The sequence below is a fragment of the Rhopalosiphum maidis genome, chromosome 4 (assembly GCF_003676215.2).
Source record: "Rhopalosiphum maidis isolate BTI-1 chromosome 4, ASM367621v3, whole genome shotgun sequence".
NCBI lineage: Eukaryota > Metazoa > Arthropoda > Insecta > Hemiptera > Aphididae > Rhopalosiphum > Rhopalosiphum maidis.
In genome coordinates, this window is record NC_040880.1 from 48,560,782 (window position 1) to 48,587,125 (window position 26,344).

The window sequence follows — 26,344 nt, forward strand, 5'->3', positions numbered from 1 at the left end:
TATCAATATTTTTTAGAGTGGAGTATGATTTCCATCCATCAGATTCCATTGACTCTGGGAAAACTCTACTTTGGATAATTGGAATTAATGTATTTTTATTTCTTCATTGAGCTTCTTATATAAATTATTGGTTATAATAAATTGCCATTTTTCAACATTCAAATTTTCAGATACCTTTAATTTTACAACAATAATAATTACGATTTTTTTTATAGCCTTGTGGGTTTATTTTCTTTTTCAAAATTATCAAATCACTTGATAAATTTCACTCTGGATGCTATTTTTTTGTGATATTAATCATTGATTTTCATAGATTCTTAAATAACGAATGTAAATCAATCAACTACAGTCGTATTATACCGTTTAATTTATTTTGTGTTACAACCAATAAGATAATATACCATTATTATTTTGGGATATCGAATCTACAAATAAACTATTTTTAATATTTTACACACATTTAAATTCAAATAACCATAAAAATTAAGATTTGTGGTAAAAGTATAAAATACATTATTGTATTAAATTTATTTGTGTGCCCGAAATATTCTTAACACACTTATATATATATATATATATTTTAATACTTATAGTTTTAAGAAGATTTTTATTATCATCAATGATTAAATTATTGTATGGTTTTTAGACTATAGTCTATGGTTCTGAAAAATGTCTAGTGTAAAATTTTTGAAATGAATTATTTTGCAAATTCCACTATCTTATTAAACAATTTAAAAACATATATATAAATGCGTACAGTTTGAATAAAAGTTCTATCAGACGTACTATTTAAATTTCATTAATATGTAAATGTTATAACCATACTGTATAATAATAATAAAAAGATAAAAATTTTGGAAATACCATAATTTTCATAATCATGTTATGTTAATTAACATATATATATATATTTTAATTATTACAAAACTGTAATGTTTATTAATTTAAATGTAATGGGTTGATTTAATTATTTAGAAATCATTTCTAATGTTCAAAAATATGATATTTTATATTAAAGTATCTAAAGAAAGAACACTTAAAGGTGCAATAAAGTCTGTTATAATGTCTTAATTGTTTAACTTTATTGTCACATTTCGTGGTATTTCTAAAAAAGTCTTATATATTTTTTTTATCTTGTCTGTTTTTTTTTTTTTCGTTAGAAAATCTTGTCCAGACGTGAATTGTTGTACGGAAAATGTAGAGGGAATAATAGAGATAAAATTGTTGAAATTAGGGACTATGTTTTTCGCACTGGATACAGCTTCAGGCTGCTGTAATGGGTTTATTTTTAACGTTTTCTGATACTCCTCCCATTTCGTTTTCATTCGTTAAAAACGTACTGAACACCGGGGACCGTAGGTCAATAAAATGTCAATGAGCTACCGGACGAAACCGAATTCATGTCGTTGTACACGTAGCGACGATAACAGCCGTAACCATTATATCCACCGAATGACCAAAACTGTACTTTACTATAAAACAAAAATGGTAGTATTGTAAAAATATTGATTTTGTTTTCATAGGAAACAAGCTTTTACTGATTCAATGATTTAATTTTACCAGGCACATTCAAATACTGTTACGCATCAAATATAATTAAAAGCTACTTGTAAATATATTCGTATTAATATTATTGTCATTATTATAATAATAATCAATGAATTTTTCTATGAGATCATGATTTTATTTAAAAATAAATATTACATTTTCGTAAAAAAAAGTTAAATAGTTAGAATGACAGAATGAAATAATAAGTTTTTTTCGAGTTTTTCATTATTTAAAAATAATAATACTTTGTTATAATATAGTATTCTACTATTAACACATTTTTTTTTTAGTTAAATGTTATAATATGATAGTTTTATTAAATTATTTTGTTTCATATACTAATTATTAATTAAAAAATACTCATTTGTTTAATTTAATTATTTATATCTATTATACACGTATAAATAATACAAATTATAAACTGGAATCATATGGCCTGGTAAAATGTGCCTGGTAATGTTCTATATTTTTAAACCTCTCATAAAACTAGGATAATTAAATATTCTAAAAATAGTATTTTATTTTTCTGCAGGAAATATTTATAACTTATAAATTATAAGTAATTAGTTTTTTGAAACTTGAAGAAAAAATATCCACAAACTAGTATAGAAATTAAGCATTACATAAAAATATTATTATTGGAATATTCAATTGCAAAATTATTATTATTCTCCTTTTAAATGGATTGTAATTAATAGATATATTTAATGAATTAAAAATGCTACTATTTTTTTTTTCTCGTTTAAATCAACCCTAAAGGTACGCAATGAGGCATACTGAATCATAACAAAAAATAGAAACAAACGCAAAAAGAAAGAAGAAATGTAATAATTTTTCAGATTCATTGTTAAGCGTTTTGATGATATAGTTGACAAGAAGAGAAATGCGTATTAAAAATGAGTATTAAGGAGATAAAATATATTTTTTTTTTTTAACAAAATATTTCAAACGCATATCTTACTGGATTTCGTTTTATTACTAGAGACAGAAAAAGATTTACAATAAAATACTCACTGTATTTTTTTCATATGTCAAAGAAAAAAAAACTTGTAATATTCTATAGTCAATAACCGTTAAAAGAGTCATCGAATTTTTAAAGTAAACATACAATTTTATAAATTCAATTTATGGATAATTTAAACAAAGATTAAACTTTTATATCAAGAATTTAAAACATAAAATAAATACTCTGTAAAATTAGACAATTATAGACCTAGGTTTTATTGAAATATAATAAAGTTTTTATTTTTTTAATTTACAAAATGTACTTAAATATATATTTTACAGTTGTAAAATCATCTAGTAAAACTATTATAACAATATATAAAGGTAATTCCTAGGTATTTTCTAGTAAAACATAATAATATTTTGTTTCACTTAACTTATCAAGAAATATATCCAATTAGCCACATAAATAAAATACATTCAATGTATTGTATAAAAAACTAAATTTTAAAATACTAGTATGTTGATCGATTAAAGCTAATGATATATTTTACAAAATAAATAATAAATAACTGAAAACTGAGTTACCTAATCTTGTTTAACATTACTGGTTGAATATGTTTCTACTATAATAAAATACCATAATATATTAGGTCTGTTTTTTAAGTTTTCTCAATTTCTTGTAAACTTTAAAAATTTCCTTCAAACATATAAACTCAAATTCGATAGATAATATTATATTTGTTTGGTAATAGTTATTATTATTATTATTATTATTATCATTATGATTTTTTTAATTTGAATTTAAAAAAATTTAATTATTGAATTCTGTTTTTCAATCAACTATAAAGTATATTAATTATATTTTACCTGTGCACTGTAATACGTTGAAATAGTTAGTTATAGAAAAGGCATTGGGAAAATAAATATATTAATCAAGATAATTATTTAAGCTTACTTGATTTCAAACAAAATATAATTACCATAATGAAAATTTAAAAAAAAACAGATACTTACGGTTAAAGTCCGGTTGAAATAATATATAATACTAAAATTATTTACAAACTAGTATTTTTGTAGTTGGTCAATGGTTCTATACTAATAAGTTACTTATGGTATAAAAAATATAAAAGCTACTTCTACAGACATTTAATGAATAAAAATGATGTACTTTATATTTTTCAAAGCAGACATCTGATCTTTTAAGTCAAACGAAATGCTTATAAATGGACAACTATGTTTGAACAAATTTAACGGTAAAGATATATATTTTTATTCAGTTTTAAATTTTTTCTCCATGGCCAGTTTATAAAAAGCTAAAAAAATCTTCAAACATCTCGATGTATTTTTATCACTAGTATCAATTTTATTTTATGTCATGAACTCTAAAGAAAAAGATTTTTATTAAATTACATTTACCAGTAACTAAAACTTTTTTCAAATAAAAATGAAATCTACATTTTATCATACAGATAATACAATGACCTATGGTGTTAAATCATAGAAAGTGTTTGCATCGTCAATAATTAATAATAACTCTAAAATAAGCAAAGTCAGAATCTTATTTTCTTCAGAAGATAGAACTTTAATACCTCACGTTCTAGACGGTCTGATGTGGAAATGTAACAAAATGCTATTTGACTCATCGTAATATGGCAGTATAGGGATTAGCTTTCTTACCGATCATTTAGGATTTGTGTGGTGGAGGAGTTAAAATAATCCTTTGGCGTACAAATCGTATTCTCTCGTGCAAGTCCCATATAATTTCGAGTAATTGCTTACTTAGATAAGAATTATTATTTTGTAGAGTATCGATAATATTTTCATACATTGTATTAGAAATCTAACATGGCCTAATTAATATAGTTTATTGAAAAAAAAAAATAAGAAAAATAAGAATATTATATCTGTTATAAATACAAGTAAAACGTGTTCAGATATTTATAATAACTTAAATTAAACTTTTGATTATAAATACAATGAATCTTCCCCTAACGGACACCTCTCAATAGTGGATGTTTTTTTTTTTTTTTGAGATAAGGACATTTTCATTTATCTTTAATAGGAAAACCTCCGATTAGCGAACAAAAATAATGACTAAACAACGACAGAAAAACGTGCTTACACTCTTATAACGATAACGAACTCGTTCAAAAGCCGATTTTTTTCACACCAAATTTAATTATACTATGTATTATGTATGTATGCACTACTTTTTATATTTATTAACAGTATTAATTGTTAAAATATTAAAACTATTCAATCAAAAAGACATTAAATAATAATAATATAATTTAATTTAACCCAGAACATATTTTTTCCATTTACACATTTCAAAATGTTATCTCTTTTGAAATGCAGATGAAATTTTGTTGACCGAGAGTATTCGCTATTCAGAAGTTTCACTGTATTTTTTAAATTATCCGTAATTATAATAGCAGGTATTATTATTTCAGGTATATTTAATTAGTTTTAATAACCACTACTTTCAATTTTATAATTTTTATTATAATATATTTAATTATGTAAACTACCATTAATTCAAGTCTTACAGAATATATTAAAAATTCTAAATAGTTAACAGCAATATAGTCATGCACCGAGTAATCGTTTAATGTGTACTGAAGTCACGATCTTATCGGCTGATCTGGTCACTGTCGTATTTACAAGTGGTATAGATAAGACACTGACGGCCTGTCGGCATATTATTGATGTATATTATATATATTATAGTACATTTCTATAAACAAAATTACATGTATCACACAACAGAAAAAATTACGATACATTATTCTTATTGATCACATTAATATGTATATACTATTATGTATTTTTTATGTATCTATACAATTTACAAGACATTTATTTCAAAATTATTTTTTATTTTCATTAACATATTATAGTTTTATGTCAGATGAACTTATTTGAGATATTGTAGGTAGTTTATTGTTTGGGATAGGATGGATGCTACTCTAATTCTTATCTAATTAGCGTCAAGCCCATAAAGTTATCCATGTCATACGTCAACAACAAACTTTCAGGGATAGAAACTCGGCTCAACGAGTGTGCTTAGCATATAAACGCGCACACCTTATTTTTCACAGTTAAAATTTTAATTAGCTCAAAAAATTTTGTATGTTTTCCCGAGTCATGCGTATCATAAAGTTCCACTAATTATAGCTAAACATTTCTTGGCGATCTATACTTGAAATATATACAGAATTTTTCATTATCATTTAAATATACTTAGGTACTAGCTAATACTAATAATTTATAATTAATAACGACAACTATTTTTTTGATTATAAAATATAAAATAATTCTAAAATGTACAATAGCTTCATAAATATGTATTAATATGTATTGAAATAAATTTGCCATAATTTGTATATAACTTAGATAATTATTGTAATCATGTACTCATAAGTATATATTAAGAAATAATGAGCTAAACGATAAATTAAAATTATTATTGTATTTCCGTAGTTTTATTTCTCTTAATCTGCATGATACATAAATATGATAAAATATAGACAAATTTATATTGGTAATTATGATACCGAATTTTATAGATATATTCCGAAATTATAATTATAATTATTATAATTATTATTTTTATTATTCAATAAATGTAAACCTCTTGTTTGTTATACAATCGAAAATTGTTAAATCACATTTGCAATACACAATGAATACGAATGTAAATTTATATTATAATTAACAAATGAATAATAATAATAATTGTTTATCAAGTTAAATGCAGTGGAGTGAAATATTTGCTTTTATTAATTATATTTAATAAGTAGTAATTATTTAGCTACCATGTAAAAAAATATACAACCCATATTAAATTATTATTTATAAATTCTTTTTTATAACGGTACGGTGGGAATTTTTTTAACTTTGTATAACGTATTGTTTAAAACAAAATGTGTACATTGTAAATTTACAATCGAAAATTAACAATAGCAACTACTTCAACATGAACACTTTTTTTTTATTTGAATAATATTGTTCAAAATATTATGTACCTATAAAATATATTATTATATATACAATAAATTGAATGTGAGTCATTATAAATTGTATTTTATAATATAGATACTAATAATAAGCTAAATAAATATAATTAAAGTAGGTACAGCAATATTTTAATACAAATCTTGAGCATAAAACACTGGACGGGTATTAATAACTAGAATTTTTCGATAATTTAAGATAACGAATAAAATTAACATAAACAACAATGAAAACGGAAAAAATATTTTACTTTATATAGGTAATTAATTGTATTAATTGGTACCACATAATTTATTATACAATTCAATGGGCCATGTAAGTACAATATTATTGAAAGTGTATGGTTGTGGTAAATAAAACCAAATAACTTATATTACATAGTATCAATGGCAGACATATAAACGGATAAACATTATTGTTATTATCGAACTATACTGCCGAAATTTCTAATTAGATTTTAATAAAATATAAATAGTTAGTAATCTTAGTACCTAGACATTTAGTTAAATAGTATTGCAACGGGCCAATTTTGGTGATTTATCGAATCGATAAAAAATTGTTTGCAGTTTCACAAACACAAAATGTATCTATATAATTGGTCTTTTAATTAATTAAATTTTACCACTTGTAATACAATTTTATAATAATATATAAAATGATATTAAACATTCGATTCTATTTTGATTGTATAAAATAAATGTACAAGCCATAAAGCCTAAGTTATATTGTTTAATATTTAACCAGAATGATAAGACAGTTGACTGTGTGATGCGTATAATATTATAATAAACCACCATTGTCCAAAAATCAATTCACCAGTTAATTTTAAGATTTATAATATTTTAAGTTTTAGAAATATTTTAGTGGGTAAGCCTATACAGACATTGCGCATTATTTCAATAATTCAAAAGCATTAAACAAGCGTGCGTATATATTTCATCTATAATTTATACTTCCACGTTTTTAGAGTGTACATAACGTATTTATAATGTGCCCATTATCATCGCGGCCGTATTTTCATGGACGACTCGGTCAAGTATTCTCAGGTCGATAGTCTCATATATCAATATTGACGTGCTTCAGAGGTACTCTCTTTTGTATTTGATTTCAAGTGTACGAGTCTTACGGGATATTAACATTCGAATGCAGTTATTTATTTCGCAGCAAACGGCTTATACACAGAGATGCATTTATTACAAACGAAACGCGTACGCCCGCGATCGCTCGTCGCGCCGACAACGCGTGCCGATTCGTTTTTTTTATTTCGAGTCCGCCGCGTACGCGCGTGCACGTCACGCACCGACGCAAAACTATTAAAGGCGCGTAACACCGGCGTGCGCCCGCGACCGCGAAAAAATATTAAGCGTTTCGAAAAAACGACACGCCGCCGCCGTCGTCGCACGCTCGTCGTTATTTTTCTCTCGTTCGTCGTAAAGTTTTCCCGACAAAATCACGACGAATGCAGCAGAGCGCGATGACAAATGAACGTTATACGTTCATTTTGCTAAACCGTTTTGCGATCGCGCGAAGTGTATTGCATTTATACAAAACGGTACGGTTGTGAGCCAGTCTGAAGCGTCGCGGGGCTCGCTGCGGATTCGGCGTTTTTCGCGAAGGACATTTTTTAGCCCGCGAACGTCGAGGACCGCGCGCGTCGCGCCGCCGCGTTTTATTTATTTCTTTTTCCGTCACGCGGCGATTCTTTAATGTAATTTACCGGGCCGGACGCGTCCCGCGGTGCCCGCGGTACACACACGCACACACGCCTAGTGCGTCCGCACCGGGACAGCGCCGGTTGTCGTCGCACCGGTGACCTAGAAGTGCGGTCTAGCCGAATTAATCGGATCTCGTGCGCGCCACCGCCGCCGCGCGGCCGTGTCTTTTGCGCGTGCCGCATAACTCCGAGTCCGCGAACCGAGTAATAATAATAATAATAATAATAATAATTTATCATCGCCAAACCGCGCGCGCGACGAGTGTATAACGTACGACGCGAAACGCATTACGCACACGCAGTACCGTTGCAATAACGTCGTTGTACGTGCGCGCCGGTAATTACGAGTGTAGTTCGTCTGCCGGTCGAGCGTCGTCAAAACGTGTGGCGACGACGGCGACGACGGCGACGAGAGGACGACGCGCCACCGGAACCAGTCCGGCGTGGTCGCAGCGGTGTTGCGGAATCGCATTGCGCGCACGGTCGGTGTGGCTTTTATCGTTCAACTGCGCGGTAGGTAATACCGCGTTTACGAATATGTTTGCCGGGCGATGGCGAATTAATTACCGGTGTTTTCGGTGAAACGCTACAGACCTATGGATGCGGCGCTTGCGGCGGGGGTGGGGAGGGGGAGGAAACAAATGTTTTACGCGGTACACCAAACCGTGAAAACAATTTTATATTTTCGACTCGCTTTAAATGTCTCGCTGAACAAAATGATCGACATTGTCTGTCGGGTGTGCATTGGGGAGACGTTTCGGCAATTTCTCAGTCGCGGTTGTAAATATTTGATTTTTACAGCATTGCCCGCATTAAAATGTTTATGTATTGAAAGGCCGTTGTCGGTTATACCACCTTAGCATTGACGATGTCGTCCACTAATGTCAGGAGTTTACCTAATTTACATTGTCGGCGGTAACATATATTATATGTATGTATATAGAATATAGAATATAATTGTGCTGTATATTTATTTATTAATTAATAGGTAACTAAAATACTTAATTTCGGGTATTTAAACGGTTAGACTAGACTTAGATATCTATCATACTTATGTGTGATTAAATGTTATAAGTTACTTCTAACATGGGTTTAGCAGTACCCGACTCGATATCTCCTTGCTTTGCATTCGACTGACTGGTGGACGTATCCGTACATAATATTATGCTTTAAGACCTATGAGGCTATAACTTGTCTAATTATGACTTTTAGAAAAACGTTTATATTATCTATGATTTAAATAAATTGGGTTGTTAAAATTGCTTATATGCACTTAATAGTTACTATATTTTCATAAATCAATTAACACTGTATTTAACATTGAAAAAAAAAAATTGAAATCGTGAAAACAGTTAAAAGCGTCAGTAAGGAACAACAATCAATATGTGTATATTATACGTACACTTTTTTGGGTGTGGGGGCTTGGTTTCGATCGAGTAAACTCTACGAGCCACACTATTTGCGCATATATTCTGCCCCTACGGCGTTATAAATCATATTTCATTATACATATAACATCGATGGTCTACAGAACGTTAATAATCAACCGTCCAATATAATACATTGATATTGCGCTCATTAGTATTAGTTTTTTTTTATTGGGCATAGTATTTTTACGTATCGGTCCACTAAATCAGCAGAATATCATTTATTTCATTTTTTCCAAATCATAGAGTGTTACGTAGATAGTAGTGTGTTTAGATGCATTTTAAGACAATATAGATAATATAATATTTTAATCCATATAATAGTTCTCAAGTAACTATAACTATCATTAGTCATAATACTATGTATATATATATATATTTAGTGTATTGATAACGATAATTATTTATTAGTAATGACTAATAAGTATAATATTGTAATTAGGTAGTTTATTGGTATTTTTAATTTGAGCATTTCAATTATATAATTATTAATGTCATATTTATATGTTGTACATAAAGCAATTTTTTACCACGAAAAATCATTTTTTCTACATTTTAAGTGTGTTTCAAATAGACCGACTAAAATCTTTAAAATGATTATGTGAAGTAATATAACAACAATAGGTCTCATCGTTGCTGTGTTATTCGTCATGATTTACATATTATATTTTATCAAAATACGAGCTTTAGAACTTATTTTTTTTTTTTTTAAACTTTCGTTTGTAATTATTATTAAATGTGGAAATATGACCTAAAATGTATTGTTTATGGTTTTTATAATAATTATTTACATAGAATAAGTAACATTTTCCTAGATATAATAATAGTTTTACCATAATAAACTATTTAATATTGCTGTATAGTTTAATGTAAATTTATACCATTTAATCGTGTTAACTGTTCATGACACAGTAAAATAATAGTCATAATATGTTAACTAATAACACCTTAATTTTGTTTTTTTATAAAGTAAAAGTTCTGAAATAGTTTTCATCGAACTATAAACATTTATTTGATTTAATGCTAAATCATTATAAATAGAATCATTTATCAAAAGTTAATTCCTACAAACTACAAAGATCATAATTTATTTTTTGCGAATACCTACTCGTTATTAACAACCAATACACAGTGTGTTGCAGTTCAATGAATCAAGACCCTCAATCATAAATCATCACTGTTGATTTTCTTCGTTCAGGTGTAAAAATAACCAGTAGTAAGAGGGATTTATCATCATTATTTTAAACCTTTTATAAATCCTCGGGTTATCGCTAAACAATGTGCATATTATCGTGTAATTGTATTACAATATCTTGTGTAATGTAGCTAGATGAGAATGTTTGTTTCATTGACAATTTATTAATTATTAATGAGCATCGATACAAGTAAATTATTGTAATAGAAGTTTTGGTATTCATATTTCATTCTTATTGATTGGAAATTAAAATTTATGGGAGTAAATCCCGGATACCTTCATAACCATTAAAGCTACAATGTTAAAGTTTGAAAATGCTAAAATTTAATACTAATATACTATCAACATTTATATATATATACTAAATTATAGTAAATTGTAGTTTATGAGTCTATGTTAGTAGTATATCATAATATATTTATTATATATTATAAAAAAAATTATTATTTATAATATTTAACTGACTGACTGACAGTACATATGAGTTGATTTATGACAAATTACTGCCACGGGATAGAAACTAGCAAGAATTACGGTATTGTTTGTAGTCCACTATAAACCCACCCTGAGAGACCGTAAATACTAATTTATGATATAACCTTAATTACATCGGTTTATGTGAAAATGTATAATAATACTTCAATGCCGCAGAGAAAAGAAGTTTGTTTTCCATTTATTTACCTAAACCGTAATAAAATAAAAGTGAAACGAATATGTTTAGTCAATGTATTTAAGAATGTATAATAGTGAGCTTTATTTTAGCAATGTATACCATAAATTTGTGAATTTGAGGAATTTTGAAATGTTGCCATTTACGTATGTTTCAAAACATTATATTCTAGAACATATTAGATACTATGAACAAAAGTGAAATATATGTACACGATATGAACAAAAGATAGTTACTATATTATTATACACCACCGTCGCCATTAAAATTATGAAACTAACGGAGTCAAAGAAGTTTATCGATATTTTTTATATCGTAACAAAAATAATCAATATTCGTATCAAAACCAAATTATTGATTTAATTTATTAATATTAAAACTATTTAAAATAATATACATATGAATCGTTTCTAATTAAAAAATAGAACCAAAATTATTTTTAATGAAATACAGATAAAGGGAAGGGATCAACACCTCAGGATTGTGGTGAAATATGAAGGTAATTTATAAGTTAATTTATTTATTTAATATGATTCCAAAATTGTATTAAGACTGAAATCAAATTATTTATTTATTATCTATTTACATTAAAAATATGTTTACTTCTAATAACTTTCATTGTCTAATGACTGAAACTAAAAAAAAGTAATTGTGTGTAATTGTTAGTTTTAAAATAAGCATTTGAGTTTCTTAGTAATTGTTTTATAATACATTTAAGTTATGTAATTATACTTGCTAACAATCGTTTAAGCAAATATCGATTTTGTAAAAAAAAAAAAAAATGATTAAACTACTATGCCATTCTATATTGTACACTATACGTTAGTTAAAATCGTGCATAATTTTAGAACAGCTAGTAATTAGTATTCAAGTAACAAGGTACCTATCTGTCCACACAGAAATGAACATAATAGCAGACTCCCGACTGTGTTTTTTTTTCCAATGTGTGCGCCACATCTACTGTTCTTAAAAACACACAAAGGTATTTCATAAAAAAAAAAAATAAGTCAACTTCAAGTCACTATATGGAATGAAGTAAAATACTCAAAGGACATGCTAAGTAAAAGGTTTAAAAACATAGTAAGTAAATGATAGTTTATGTTTGTACGACCATAATATAATATCACCCAATAAGAAGTAGACGTGGTGAAGAAATTTATAAAGTGATGTGCGCATAGCAAAGCACTGTAATGATACGTCCTATTACCTATCTCTGTTAACATATACGTCTACAAGAATTTATACTTTTATCTTTACATAATATAGAATGTCTGGCAATGCAAACGTATAATACATTTAAGTTATTTATGTTGTATATTATATGTGGTACTTATTTGAATAATATTGTATACAAAAATGTAGGTCTTTTGTCAGAAAATATGTAATGTATAATAATTAATGATAAATTATAATAACCTTACGGATTTTTCCGAATACATTTTTAAACGGATTTATCGTGAATCAAAATTAATACGATGCAGTAATTGTAAATGCCGTAACGATAGCAATAAAATATTACCTAGTTACATTTAATCAACATAACCTAATGCTTATGTTTTTTTTTCTGTTTGAACCAAAGACCTTGGGCGGAGGGGAGAGGCGCTTTCGCATCATTATTTTTTTTGTCTAATACTTAACCCAAACTAATCACTGAAGATTGTGTATGTACTTAATAAGAATAATTAATGATATTTTTTTATCATTATACATCCTACGATTAATTTTGTAAACATTTTTCAAAACTTTTATAATTTTCGTTTATCATTTTATCAGTCCACGTATATTATTATGAATTTTACTATATGCAATGATTTTTTTTTTCAAAATACGATATAACCTATTTATAGTTTTATACTATGAACCTATTTACACTGTTTTACAGGAGCGGATCCAGAAAATTTTAATAAGGGGAAACGAAAAAAAAATGTTGAACCTTTCTGCTTTCTATTTAATTTATTAGAGCTAACTTTTTTTTTCAAACATCAGTATTTTTTAAATATTAACTTAAAAATAACATTAATTTCTTATAAATATTAATAAAATAATAATATAAAAATTAATCGTGAATAACGATCTAATAATAATAATTATCGAATATCGACTCTAGTGGAAAAAACCGATATTATTTTTATGTAAAAAACAAAATATAATATAATTTACATAATATTTGATGCCCGAGCACCTAGAGCCTCCCCTGAATACGCGCCTGTGTTTTACGGTAAGGCGACATTGTCGCCAAGTTAAATAACAATAATACAATATGTATAGTACAAATATATATTATTATGATAATTAAAAATTATAATAATATAATAAATGCGATGCAATAGGAAATAACGAAATCAACCTACCGTAATAACAATAATAAGATAAATTACTATAATAGCAATATCAATAATCATAAATAACATGAAATAAACTTAGTGATGTGTGTTGACAGACCATCTCCGCTCAGAACTGTTTTTTTGTATACAATGATATCTCTATGAAATCAAATTTAACACATCCATTACAGAGCTCTATTCGAACTAAATTACTGTACAACAGTGTATTCTCTCATATCCCTTTTATTTTATTGTCTAACAATAAAATAACTTCCATGCAGATATTATGTGGATTATGGTTATTTATGTAATTATTATGTTTAACAAATTCTCAGTTAAATATTCAATTTGCAAGTAAGTACATAGATTTAACATACAATCTTTAAAAAAAAAAAAAAAATGATAAAATCGAAACTTTCTAAATGTATTAAATTTTTTAAATTAAATAGGTACTCCGTTATAACTTATAGTTTAAATAATAATATTATCTTATTCTAAAACAAAGAATGACACTTTAAATAAGTAAGCAATTATTGATATTTAAAAATAGAAATAAAATATACTCCTAAATATTAGTATTATAATAATACGTATTAATAATAATGGAATGCAATATTTATTGTGCAATAATATTCTGAATAATCGGTAAAATAACGTAAAATGTTATTTTTATTTTTAGAAAAACGACAAGTGTTATATCACTTTATATTAATGAAAAATTCATTGAAATCGTTCAAGCATGCATTAAAATTATTTTATAATAAGATTTTAATGCCAAGTGTGCATATAATATGACTTTGTGCATATGTCATGATTACGCGATAAGTTTAAAATGTATAAAACTGTTTAGTTTAAGTACCTACTAAAAAAAACGTAGAATCTTTAAGGGTTAAAGTAACAAGGATTTTAAACAGTTTTTGCTCTTGAAAACGCATATTATCACAGTTCAAAAAATTTCAATTGGCACGCATGGTGAACTCTATAAAAATAAAACGTTTCAAAGTAAAAATTTTTAAATTGTGAATTTGAAAAATCTGATCTTACTACATTGGTTCTAAGTTATATATTTGATTATTCGTAAAAATGTATTTGTTATACTCGTGAATGAATGATATAATGTGTTTTGTAACTGGAGTATTTCAAAAATCAATCAATTAGAAACATTTAATTTCTAATTACATGTATAGATATTGAAATTTAATAATATTTATAAAGTTTTCATTTAAGTCTGGTTATTCACAGATTAAGATAGATATTCATAAATAAAAAAGTATTAAGTAAAAATTATTACGAAAAATAATAGTTAACAACTAAGTGTAAATATCTATTTATGGTAAAAAATAAAATATATTAATTAGGTTAATAGTTAATTATATTAATTCATTTTAATACATTACAATAATACGTGTTAGAATAATAGCTTCAGTTTTTTTTTTTTTTTTTTATCGAATATCTTATATATTATAATTATACAAGTTTGATACTTTAATAGGTCTATACCGAAAAATGTATCAATATATTATTGAATTATCAAATGTGATAGATATTTATAGTGTAGCAAAACATATTGTGAGTACAATTTTTTTTCTTTAAGTTGATAATTCCATCTTGTGTAAAGTATCCTAAATTTTAAACACAGAGATGCTACAAAGGGTTGCAATCGCTAAACACTAAACAGTGAATAAAGGAGAAATAGAAACTTATCTAGCACTGTGCATTTTAAAATATTTAAATAAAAATGCATAATTCTTGAAAAAAAATACAATTAGAAGGATTCCAAGTACACACATTTTTAATTAAATTTTGTTAAAATGTACCTTTGATTAAAGTATAATTATTATCATAGCAGATGAATAGTTTGTGCCAAAGCGAGAAATTGGAGACGAATGGCGAACATCGAATTTCTGTATCATATTATATTCACATCATTAAATTCAAATTTAAATTTTATTGAAAATATTTTATGTGTTTATACTTTTTGATAAGTATTTAATGGAAATTATATTTTACTATAGTTTAATTTAATGCATAATAATAAAATTTTATAAATATTTTCACAAGTCTTAATGATATTCATAAAAAATAATCAAAAACACATATTTGTTGTAATTATGATATAATATTATATTATTATAGTTTACTATGCTGAATTAATTAAAATTTCTAAAGGTTAATATAATAATAAGCTATAGTCGAGAATTCTGTGTTTTTGAAGTAAGTAATATCTTTTTATCTTTTATATATTTATTTTATTAATAGTATATAATAATATAATAACGATACTTACAAAACTGCCGCTTGGGCTTTATATTAATAAAATAAAATAATAGTTTAATATTACAAAATCTAAGCACAATATTATCATACATGAATAATATTGTATATTATGCATTTAACATTAACTTGGTGACTCAACACTAAAACTTATTATCTTTTGGCTGAGATACGGACGGGTTGTTTATTAGTTGTTAGTTGACTGGTTAGTGAATTATTTTCAACAGACTATGTTACAAAATGAGTTATAATATAATATTTATCAAGAATTCATTATTCATATCTTGAATAACTTATTATTATAAAAGTCACAGGACACAATAATTCATTCATGCATTACATATTTATATGTATAATAGTACTTATTATAAGACAGTATAAGTACAATGATTTTAACACAATAAATATTGAAAACTAATTTTACATATACGATTTCATTTCATAGATTATGATTTGGTATTGTCATCAAATAACTACAATAAGTCATATTAAAAAAATATATTTATCTATTTTAACCCTACAATAAATTAATATAAACTATAAGAACCTATGCAATACTATTATTATATAAATGTCTATTATTTGTATAAAATGAACATTATTTAAACATCAACATATTAAGAGATATTTCTCATCAAATAAAATATTCTGTCGATAAATATATTTTAGATAAATTAATTGATGACATAAGATTATATAATATATTGTGACAATTCACGTTTCAAATGAAAATCTTAAGACAAATGTTCCTGCTCTTTAATTGTCTGCTTAAAATAATGAATAAAAATAGTGTAATAACAGATTCTAATTGGAGTAACGAATGTATTGGTTTAAAAATGATAATTTATTTTTTTCTTAAAAAACTTTTTTTTATGTGTTTCTCAGGTAAATAAGAATTGAAAAAAAAGAACAAAAAAATATTAACGCAATAACAGTTGTCGATAAGATGAAAAAATCAATTGCTCTCATTTGATTGAAATAATTTAAAAATTAATAACTATATAGAAGACCGAATATTAAATATTATATAATTTTATATTAGTATTTTATATACATGATAGAATTTTCAAAATATTTTGTATTTTAAGTTATATTGATATTTTATATTTTTAGCTTTTAAACAAAAATTTCGATTTATGTTGATTGAATTCTTTTTTTCTAAGTAAAAAGCTTGACATTTTGATACAATATTCTTCATAAGTGGTTCTTTTAGAAATATTAAAAAATAACATAAATATATACTCATAATTATTAGTTTATAAGCGTTTGAAGTGAGTTTTAATTTCGGCGAAATTGGATAGGTATTTAAATATGACATAAAAACTTTTCTTATAAGAATAATTTTAGTTATTCTTGTTATTAAAAAAAAAAATTATCCCAATTACTCCAAACATTATTGACTTATAAGCAAATAACAATCATGTATAATTTTATAGTATAAATAACACATTACCTATTGTAAATTTTATAATAATGTTTTTTGTTCATAATCAAATTCGAGTATTAATCAGAGCGTGGAGAATGGCAATTTTTGTGTATTTTTAAAAGTGTTTTTAAGTTTTCAAATTTAGCGTTATTTACAAGTCTTATGTCAAATAAAAAGAAAAAGAATTTTCCTCGAATAATAATTTATGAATAATGTAGAACACTTGTGTAACTATAGGGTCTATGTTTATAAAGTTCTGAAGTAATTGAAGTATAACTATAGAATGGCGTCAGTTTCGTGAATCTATTTTTAAAAGCTTTACGCTATGTAAAAAAAAAAGTGTGAAACATAGTATTGTCATTATAATTTATTAAATAGTAAGTAATTTTTGCTGATTCTTGAAAAACACAATTGCAATAAATTGAAGTTAATGTTAAAATATATCTACAAATTCAATAAATTTTTTAGTTAAATATTATAAACTATATAGGTATATTTATACTAGTATCGAAACTTATCTAAATAAAAACTATATATTTTATCTAGATAACTATTATGCCAATTATATGATGGTGAATTCAGATAAAATTTCTTATATTCAATTGAATTTAAATTAATCTTGGTAAAGTATTTATCTATTAATATTTTTTCAAGTTATTTACCACAAGATGTTACTTAATAAATATACGTGTGCTCATTTCGAATTCCTATACTTATTGAATTATAATATATAAATTAATATTAATATATCTATTAAAATAATATAAAAATATAAAAAAAAATAGTACTTTATAATGTTATTTAGATCAATGTAAGATTATAATATCTGTATCTTATCTAGATAATAACATTTTAGTTATCTATTCTAAACATTATTTTCTTGAAATTATATAGATGTATAAGTTATCCAAAGAGATACTTTCTCGTTTAGTGATCTTAGAAAAAGAATACAATAATTGTTTGATGTCTTTTTTTTTTTAGATATCGATTCCTTAGTTTGTTTTCTATTAAAAAATAATATATTTATTGGCAATATGGATTTCACAATATGTATCAGGTACACTGAGTTAACAAGATTAATAAAACGAGATAGTACAATTACATTTATGGTTATTGATCAGATTTAAGATGCTGATAAAAAATTGTTGTTTTGTTTGATGTATTTGTCTATAAAATATTTTAAGTTTGATAAATTTCGAAAAGGTATTTTTAAGTTTAAAATAAGGAACAACTTTCGATTCTCAATAAATCATTTACTTTTTAAATTTGTTTATAGTGTGCGTTATTCACCAGAGTGATGTTAGTATGTTACATACAAAAAGTTATGAAATTCGCCAAAGCAAATTCATATTGAAGGCTCATACTTGGTTATAAGCTTACAAAAATACAATTTTTTTCTATGACAATAAAAACAATGAATACAGCGACGAATCAAAAAGTAGTCATAACGTTCTACCATTGTTTGGAGTATCTCTAAACTCTAATAAAATGGAAATGTATGTTTATATTTACAATATTTTTTTTGACGGTATATTACTTATATATCTAGTAAATGTATGATTTGTTTTACAATTATTAGGTATTTTTAATTTTCAGATTAAAATAAATAGTAGGTACACACTACACTCGAGTAAATTTTAATTTTAATTTACGTATTTAGGGGAGTGCACCTGCGGCTTGTAGTAGTACACATTCTAGTAAAGCCTTACCCGACTTACTAGCATGATTTTATATTCAATTTTATTGTATAATCAAGTATAAAATAAATAAATAAAACAATATATTATACAAATATAATTATTACATGGATAAATAAATTAAATCGATTGATTTTTTTGAATTTTCATTATTAGTGTATTATCATTTATATACATTATAATATTTTACATTAGTTAGGTAAATATCATTAAGTAAAATATCTTATTAAAAACTATTAACAATATTTTAGTCGGTATATCTGTTGCAATTGATTATTTCACATATTTTAATAGGATAATATAGATAACATTTATAAAAGCTATCCAATTAATATTAAAAATCAAAAAGTCTAATTCATATAATGAATACGAATAATACAATACCATTATTAAGTCGTTTTCGACTGCAGTGCACGGTATGATGAATTCACCCTTAACCATACAATCTGAAACAAAAATAGTAACTTGAAAATAAAAAATGAAAAATTCATGCATTTATTTTAAGTTAAAAATTATATGTTTTAGACAATTTTTTCCAACGTCATCACAAATTCGTTGGATAAAACCAAAATTGTATACAAAATATACTTTAATTGATACTAATAAATACCTAAATCCTAAATAATAATTTTTCCTACATCGATAAGATCGTATATACGTATATGTTTGAAGGCGAGCAATCGTCTTTCTAAGATTCGTAATTGCTTTTCAACTTTTTATTGTTCCAGTAACACTGGTTATCTCTGTATAGTTAAATCTGACGAAAAAGTTAGATGAAAAATCGAAAAATGTAATCACAAAAATCTCAACACACTTGTATCTAATAATGTGGTACAGTGACCGGCGGCGATCCAACTTTATTCACCCGAAACGGTCGACATGGGATGCATAGTAGGCATGGACATATAACGCGTGGCAACAAAGGGTCAAATATATATCAACCGGGAGTATAAATCCGTTTGAAGTATCTGCTGAACATTTTCAGAGACTACATATTATAATGTGCAATCGGAAAATAACTATTTAATAGAAAACGAGCGTTTAATATAGTGTATAGGTGTTCAGATTTTTTTTTTTTTTTAATTTTCGTGTCACGAAGGTTCGCGCAAACATTTAAAATAGTCAAATATTGGTCATCTATACATAATAACTTATCTCCTAATTTTTGTTTTTATCGTATTTATATATTTACATCAAAAGAAAATAGTTACAACGTAAAAAATATCTATACACAAATTTATTTGAGACGTTATCTAATTTACCAAAACTATTGTTTGTAATAACTAGTTATTTTAATTATTTGATTTGAAACACTTTTTTGAAAAATTGTACGATAATCGAAATCCATTGTAATTTAAATTTATAAATTACACTTTTAGAAGCCCTAATTTTCTCTGAAAATGATTCGTGTTTATCAATAACACGTAAATGTCTCGTGTATAGCTGGATGATTTGGAACAATAAATTATATTCACATTGTGTCTCCGCAAACGAATGATTCAAGTCAAATTACTAGACATAGACAGTTGTTTATTATTGCTACATTTATGTCAATTATTCCAGTTTGATCCTGATGCTGTGCCAGCTACCAAGGTTGACGTTATCGATGCGATTTCCACTCAAACATCAAATTTACGACTATTAGTGGAACCATGACAATTGACCGGTTGGCCTAATATCAATTGTCATATTATCGTATTATCAATTCCATAACTGAGTCTTTTTGTAAATTATATAAAAAATATTAAAAAAAAAAAAAAAAACATAAAACAAAACAAAACGTAAATGTCAAATATTATTCAATCGAACAACAAAACAATTTATAATATAAGCTTATTAGGATAGATATGTATTTGTATAGGTACTATATTTTGTTTAAAATATAAAATAAACCAATTTTAATGAGTTTTGTAGGAAAAGATTTAGCAATAATTAAATATCATCATGAAACCACATAATACATAAAACAAGAAAAAAGTTTTGTAGTCTAGACACGGAGCAAATTAAGGATTTGACACAACAAAATTAAATAATGAAAAAAAACTTTTTTTCATTTATTTCATTATTTGTATTAATATAACCTTTAACTTGTATATAATTTTTTTTTCAAAAGAATCGGAATACGTGAAAAGATAGAATCAAAAATTCTAAGTTATCATAATATATAATCATGTATTGTGACCTGAGGGCTTAGCGGGATTTTTTTACTTTTAAACAACTATACACGGTAATATCGAAAAATATAATAACATTTTATTGTGGAAAGAAGTATAAAATAGAGAAAGTGGCCATGAAGGGTAAAGTTATATGTTTTATTTTAGGGTACTCCCGGCCAGTTGGCGAAAAAATGGAGCAAAAAAATATAACGGTTTCCGATCACATAGAGTCAAATAGCCTCTGGGGACCTACAACTGTGGAAAATGATTAAATTTCAGCAAATTATATTTGTCTGGCTTTGGAAAGATACAGAATTATACCACCTACTGGCTACAAGACCAGTGCACAAGTGCATACATATGTAAATAAATAATATAATATGTTTTCAACTCCATTTATCTCGATCAATACTCCCTTTCATTGTCATAAAACTATGTTGAATAAAAAATTCTTTCATTTTAGTTTATTAATATATTTTAAAAAAATATCAATATTTTAGTCTAAATAGAAACAAATGTTTTATAAAATTTATTTTGAATTTAAATATCTGTTAGCTAATATAATAATACATCTAAAATAACAATTTTTGAGTTTGAATTATACAAAGTACAAAAAGAATCACTAAAATAGTGATATAAATATCAAAGTCATCAGTATCTATTTGCTTTATATATTATTGTTATTTGTTAGCCTAAACCTAAAAAAAAGCGTTAATCTATTTTACGAATAAATCTATTATCGATGCATTAACTTAAACATTATGGGTTTGATTTTGTACCCAAGGTGCTATTATTTATCATAAATATAACTTACAATCAACATAGGTACCTATAGGAATTTTATTTGGGTGACATAATATATTGCAGTTAAACAGATGATAATATTTTATAAGTTTTAACTTTGTTAAAATTATGATTTATAATTTTATACAACAGAGATTAAAATAACTTTTTTAGTAATATTTCGAAATTCATAAAAATGATTTGTAATGCTATAATAACTGATATAATAACCAAAATAAATAAGTGAACTTATTGAACCATGTAATTTCCGGTAATATATCTTCGATTTTTTTCAAATTACTTTATTCGTTTAAAAATTGATAATAAATTTAACTCTAAATATAATTTTAGACAGCTTATATTTTAGTGAACACCTTAATATTTGGTTGGAATCGTATCAAGTTCGTTTAATGATTTATTATACTATTTTACTCTTTAAAATTGTATACCATGTGTTACAAAAGTAATTTGTCATCAGTATTTGTTTTTCATTATTATTATGTAGTATATATACCATATTGCGTTATATATTATTTTCCAATTTTGAGATAAAACAAAACGTTGATTAAAACTCATGTGTGTTTTATATATAAAACCGAAGACAACTAGAACTATAAAATTGTGGTTGATATGTATTACTTATTAATTTTCGATGAAAATAAACTATTATCAACGGAGTAGTTGTTACAAACAAAATAAGTATTTATTATTTACTGAATTAGTTTAATTTATATTATGAACACTAATATAATACATTATAAATTATATATTTCAGTAAAAAAAAAATAAAACAGCTTACTAGCGAGTAACCTAAAGGCTAAAATTAATTTCAATAATTTGTTTTAAGAGTTATTGTGTTTTTATTTTTTAGTTTATAATATAATTTGTTAAAATAATATTTCGTAAAAGAATAATTATATCATTATTTAGTTTAAAATGGAATGCATACTATCCAGATAAAATATGATAAAATAGTGATGTGAAAGTTTCTGGGTAAAATGAAAGATAATATTAGTAGTTGTCACTCCGTTACGTTAAATTATGTTTAACGTGAGAATATGATTTTTTTTCTTCAAAATGTTGTATACCTATTAGTGAATACATATTTTGCTGAGACTTAAAATCACAATAACTTTGTAAATAGTGTCATAAAATAATTTGGTAGGAAAGGGTGGGTAGATATAATAAATAAATAAAATATCAAAATTACTTATACAAATATAGGTCTTAATTTTAAATATTATGTTATATTTTATATATTATTAGAAGTTAAATAAAATAAAATGTACAAGCAAAATAATATATTATTTAGTTTTTGATACCACAGTAAATGAATGTAAACTGCAATAGTTTAAGTAATAATTAAAACCAGTATTATGTACACGAATTTTTTCTGTCAGTTATGGTAATACATTTTTTTTAAATCAAAAAAATGCTTAAAATTATTGATTTTTATAGTAATTTGAATTCCATATCAGTGAACGTGCTTTAGAACACGCACAATACAGCACGTGAGTATGATGGAAATCTGGTCTCATTATTCAACGTCTCCGAAGCTCATCATCTGACATGATTCAATCTGTTGGGAAACTAGGCATTCGAGATACTATAGCGAACATGACCATACTAATACTAAGTGACAAATGCTTGTGAACTTGTCAGTACAGCTTCAGATAGTTCTGATATTAAATTCATTACAAATTGACTAATAACAACATATAATATAACTGTATACATAATATATTTTAAACACTATCGGATAATTAATTATATCTGTATATACTTTTAAATTGGTCATATGCAATAATAAGACTACTGAAAAAAAATATTCAAGCAATCGCATTCACAAAAATATCGTTATTTTTAACCAATTAAAATTTGATTATGTATTATTATTATTTTTTTTTCAAAACAGTTTATTTTATTTACATTACATTATTGTATATTGGTCGAAATGTAAAGCTAACAATAAAATTGAAAAATAAAAATCAACCACGTACATAAATAATAATTTAATTTTTAAAAATAATACATCCCATCGATACTAAAAAAAAAAAAAAAAAGTGCTTTATTAAAAGTTTGTTTTTTCTATTTGGAAATATATAAATTCTCATGAGCAATGCTTATAGAATATTCAGTTATTTTTTGAATAAACACTACAAGGACAAACAAATAACAAAAATGAGTTTTCATGATATCAATATAAATGTTTCAAAAGCAAGTGTGATTATAACCTTGAGAAAAACTTAAATATATGTATATTTGTATATTAACATTTACAGTTACATTAATTCTAAAACTACTGAATGAACTATAATCTTAAATCTAATTGTAAATCATTGATGTTGTTCGTCAAACGAAAGTTTTAAATTTTGTAGAACTACATATTCAAGTAAATAAAATTATTTTACTGCATGACTATTGAAATCAAAAAGAAAAAGAAATATATTTACTTCTTCATCCTGGAAAATCTAAATGCACATAGAACTTATTAAACTCTTTCAATTTTAAAGTCCTTGAAAGAATTTAGTAGGTACCACTTATTATTTTTAAATTGGTATTTATATTTTTTAACACGTAAGTTTATGTATTGCTTTTATGAAAACTTTGATAAAAAAAAAATTAGGTAATATAATTCAAAATTGATTTATAAAAATGTATATAATAGATTTTTTATTTATAATGTTCATTTAATTAGAGAATATGATTACTATTTATCATATATTTTTATTTATGTCTTTATACTTTTAAAATTGAAGTATTAGTTGAAATAAATCAAACATTGACGTAATATAGGCTGACTTTATATGAAAAATTATAATAACTATAAACAAGATTAATACACTTGGTACTATAGACAAGAATGCCACAAAACATCAAAAACTTTATAAAATATATTATTAAGATATTAACTAATATAGTTAATTACTAAATAGTCATTAATTTAACAAATCTTACATGTGAAGTTATAATATTGTAAATTGTATTAAAAAAAAATACGAAATTTATTTTTCACAAAGATTTTGTGTATTTCTATGTCTATAAAATGCAATGCATGTATTATAATGATTCATAAGCTCAAAAACTACTCAATTGACTTTGCCAAAAATGTCAGATTGTTTTTAAAGATACCTAGAAAGTTTTCAAAATTAATTTTAACCATGTGGTGCTGAATTAAGTGTTTTTTATTTTATTTTTGTTGATTACATGCCATTTAAACTATAAACTTGTATCAAATATGAATGTTTTGTAACATTGTGTTTCCATTGTTATCAGTTTTTTTTTTAACGATTCAAAACTTTGTTCGAAAAGTTTAAATCAACAATTTGACAAATGAGAAACAATACCAAAATAATAATATATGTGCTTCAGATTTTATGTTAACATTATAAAATACATCTTATTTACATAACAAAATAATAAAACAAAATGTTTACGTTGTAAGAAAATTGTCGAAATATTTTGAAAATCTTATTATAAATAGAAAATGACAAAATAAAAATTTGGTGAAAGTATACAACACCATAGAGCCTGTGTGTTGGTTATTTGTATAATTTCACTAAAAAAACTTAACATAGTTGTTATTATGGTAAAATGGTTTATCTATAGGCCCTCAATTACGTGCAAATATTTGTATAAATATATGTTAATTTCATGTAAAATATTTGACAACATTTTTTTGTTGAAAATATCGATGTGAAAAGATCAAATTGTCGTTAAATATAATATCTAGCAGTTTACCTTGCAGTTTTTCAGAAAAAAAGACAAAATTCTTATAATAAGGAACAACTTTCTGGGTAAAATACATCGACTATATTATGTGGTTCATCGACAATAGTAAAATATACAGCAAAGAATGAGATGAAAAGGCCGCTAAACTAGCCCATTCATTCATCAACAATTTCATAATATGTTTCTTCTCTTATTAAGACTTTAAAAAAGTTATTGAGTTAAACACACAATACCAACTAGTCGACAAATGTATGGTTCAATCTTTCAATTAAATTTAATGAAGTTAAAAGAACCACTTATACTTGGCCGTTCCTGGACAACACAACAATAAAACATGATATCTCCATTAACCACCTTACTATCTTAGAAAAGGACATACGTACCTCACATACCAACATATAATGAAAAGAGACGATTATTCTCCCATATGTAT

At 25.1% G+C, this 26,344-nt stretch overlaps 1 protein-coding gene across 1 annotated transcript in view; it reads right to left on the minus strand.

Annotated features, from left to right (window-relative positions):
* LOC113557213 (5-hydroxytryptamine receptor) overlaps positions 1–26,344 on the minus strand; it is a 187,523-nt gene that overhangs the window by 119,071 nt on the left and 42,108 nt on the right. Inside the window, exon 2 of the mRNA XM_026962598.1 lies at positions 19,625–19,686. The gene's annotated coding sequence lies outside the window, so the exon portion shown is untranslated. The remainder of the gene's footprint in view (positions 1–19,624; positions 19,687–26,344) is intronic.